Source organism: Cyprinodon tularosa, unplaced genomic scaffold (genome assembly GCF_016077235.1).
Source record: "Cyprinodon tularosa strain WSP-4 unplaced genomic scaffold, ASM1607723v1 ctg276, whole genome shotgun sequence".
NCBI classification, from domain to species: Eukaryota; Metazoa; Chordata; class Actinopteri; order Cyprinodontiformes; family Cyprinodontidae; genus Cyprinodon; species Cyprinodon tularosa.
The window spans coordinates 793,734-797,182 of record NW_024038981.1 but is presented as its reverse complement, the minus strand read 5'-3'; the positions used below and the strand labels follow the sequence as shown (position 1 = coordinate 797,182).

Genomic DNA, 3,449 nt, shown 5'->3' with positions numbered 1-3,449 from the left:
AACATGAATCACATGAGTAAATAGTTAGCTCTTGTCAGGGCAGTTATGCTCAGCAGTTTTCACTTTCACTTTAGTATGTCAACACTTTAAAAAACTCCTTTTGAAGGAAGCAAACATTACTGCAAACAGAGACATGATAAAACATTAACAGATAAACAAGATGTTTCTGTTACCAGAGTATATTTGAAATTTCACAAAAAGTTAAATCTGTTTTTGTTGTTCACATTAAATTTATACATCCATCCAATACATGTAATTCAGAAAAGGTCATGTTTAAAAACAACTAAGAAGGTTTTCTTCAGTCATAATTAAACCAAATTAACAGGATAAAAGGCCTCTCTCATTAGAGGGATGACTCTAATGATTTCCCTGCACTGTCTTTTGAATTGTCGCTCATTCACTCAACAGTGTTTGTTTTTCAAGTTTAAATGTATCTTTTAAATGTACCTACTTTCCTACAGTCCTTTTTATGTGCAATAGCAAATCACACTTTTTAGTACTTTCTATAATGCTTTCTAAGGCAGTCATACACTGTACGAAATTTTTAATCATTGTACTCAGCTACAGCTCAACCTGTACAATGCAACTGCAGTTTTTAACAGCTCATGATGTATTTTCTTACACTGTATGGCCCGATGCTCTGATGCGATCTGTCTGCTTACACTGCATGTCAGAATACCACACATTGGACTCAGCGGCGAGAGATGGCTGTAGTTGGACTCGACAAACTGGAAGATAAATCGCCTTGTTTGCACATGGGCAGTGCATATATATATATATGTATTCTCATTATCAGTTCGTATGAAATCATACGAAAAGTTATGCACAGTATTTCGTACGTTTTGGACGTTTTTCCTCGAAAAAAAATTATCAGTGCGCATGCGCAGCCAGACAGACAAAAAAAGCAGATCCGCGGACGGACGTAAAAATGGGAAAAACAGTGCAATAATTACTTCTTCAGGTCTCTAACTACGTTGCTTGCTCTTTTGTATCTTAGGGTTAGGGTCAGGGTCAGGGTTAATTGTATTAAATTCTATGTTATTTAATAGTGCGTAAGATGCGCAAGGATATCTTGTCTCGAGGCAAGACGTAAAAATGCGAGGAAAAAAACGTCAAAAATGTACGGAATTACTGTGCATAACTTTTCGTACGATTTCATACGAACTGATAATGACAATACACTGTATATATATATATATATATATATATATATATATATATATGCATGTTCTGCATGGTGTTTGCCTCTGCTACCTATGCGTGGCTTATTTCAACTTTAAATTACTTTCACCATAAACGTTGTAAAAGTACAGGGTTTTGTTGAACTGATGTACGGCAATGTAATTCCCCAGTAATGTATTCTAACATTACAATAATTACTCAAATCTGTAAAAATTACCGTTTATAGTTATGCTTTGACCACAATGTATTGTAATATCATAAATATGAAATTACAGTAAACTGCTGTGACCATTGTTTATAGTATTTTGCTGCAATCTGTAATGTGAAAGTTATCCAAAATGTATCTAATTTATTTTTTGATTTTGTGAATTGATAGTTAAAATCCTTGCAGTGTTGCAGATAAACACATGCACGGCTTGTAATTTGAATCTGTACTAGGCAGTGTTTGTTGACAGATCAGCTGATATCATCAGCTGACAACCACCGCTTTCTCTCAGTTTCTCTTTTGTCCCATGTTTTTTTTTTGTTTTTTTTTCTCACAGGACTAACTTACAGTAAGTAGATGAGTGACTGGATCGGAAACCTATTTATGGAGCTTTTCCAGTCAGTCAAGTTATATACTTAGTCACAGAGAAGATGTACCACCGTTGAGGTAATAAAAGGTAGTGAAAGACTGTTTCCACCTTCTGACTTGATAAAACTGGATCATCTCAAACCCCAAAAAAGGTACGATATCTATATAGAAGTATGTGTATAGATTCTGACTTTCTGATCTGTTTCATTTCATTAAATATGTTTACAATGTATTATCTTTCGACTGCAGTTTTAGCAGCAATGGCGGCGGTGCCCACATATGTTTTCCTCATTTTTGTTTTGCTGACTCTGCTTTACCCTGCCAGTACATGGATAGACAAACATGAGCTGGTAAACCTTTTTTCTTGTTGTTCAAATAACCATTTGCATGTTTAAACAAATTGTGATGACAGCCAGGTTTGTAACATCTGCGTTTTAGATATTTTGCCTCTGATTTAAAATGTGTCTTAATGATCTTTCAATCCGCAGAGAGAAATACAAAATGACATTCAGAAGTTACACCAAGATGCTGACAGGAGAAAGGTTAGTAAGAAAACATCAACTAAATCACCTCTTTAGATGTTGTATAATGTTCTATAATGATGATAATAGCATTTCATTTTGTTTTTTTTATCCAGATAATAAACATGGTTGACCGCAAATACATTCCTGAGATCCTTGATGATGTTACATACTTGCTTGACGCCTTAATAAGAGTACTAAAGAGACTAGTGCCAAATTTTTTGTTGGGATTTATAAAAGAAATAAACAGCTTACTGGAACAAAGCCAAGGTTTTGCAAGAAGAGAACTTCTGAATCAAGCTGCAAATATCGAGAAGTGCAAACAAAAACTGGCAGAACTGGAAACTCTTGTAACACACCTGGCAGAGAAAGAACCTAATTTGTAATGCTTGTCCGTTGTCTGTCTTTAAAGCTGTAATACACTATGTTTCGTGAAGCATAGTGTATTACAAAAAATCCCGAAACTGTATGACTAATTTGTAATTCCTTGTGTTCTAAATCAAAACAATAAAATGCTAATGCATCCATAATTTACTATAATCCAGATGCTACAAAGTTTTATTAAAAAATGAATATTCATAGCATACTGAGAGGCTTGTAAAGAAGCAAAGCTGCAATTTTCTGCTAATATCAAAATGCTGTATTAAAGCTATATTTAAATTAGGTGAAAAATCTGTTAAATAAAAATACAAATACAATGTGGTAAAAAAAAAAAAAAAAAAAAAAAACGGTACCAGGAATGTAGATGGTTTTTACAACACATTGTTTAAGAATGTGTCTCTCTCAGGAGCCCAGTTAGTCCAGTATGCTACCATGATATAATGCACTGGTTCTTTTCATTGAAATGTCCTTGTTACTATCTGTTATTGAGAAATAACATTCTTTTGATTTAAACAGTTGAAACAAATCCATCAACATTTACAGCTCAGCATGTAGATCCTGTTGGAATTTAAAGTGTTTATAATATCATTCCTATTTGTTTCTGTGTCCTATTCAGCAAAGGCCTTCTTTCTGAGGGTAAAGAAGGCTTGTTTTACAGCATGCACCATACATAACACTCCCACTGGGATTAGCTTCTTATCATGGTTGGCCACTTCTTTGATTTTACTTTGGAAAAACCTTCGGCAATTAATCTATTAAGATTTGTAACAAAACCTCACAAAACATTGCAA

At 34.0% G+C, this 3,449-nt stretch overlaps 1 long non-coding RNA gene across 2 annotated transcripts; it reads left to right on the top strand.

The window, feature by feature from the left end:
• Positions 1-1,753: 1,753 nt before the first annotated feature.
• On the top strand, positions 1,754-2,817 carry LOC119786634. Of its 2 annotated transcripts, XR_005281208.1 has the most exons (4): positions 1,754-1,908; positions 2,012-2,106; positions 2,245-2,298; positions 2,394-2,817. It is a non-coding gene; the product is annotated as an uncharacterized LOC119786634 (long non-coding RNA). The 2 variants fall into 2 exon arrangements; XR_005281207.1 differs by lacking the exon at positions 1,754-1,908 and having other exon boundaries at positions 2,004-2,106.
• The last annotated feature ends 632 nt before the right edge of the window (positions 2,818-3,449 follow it).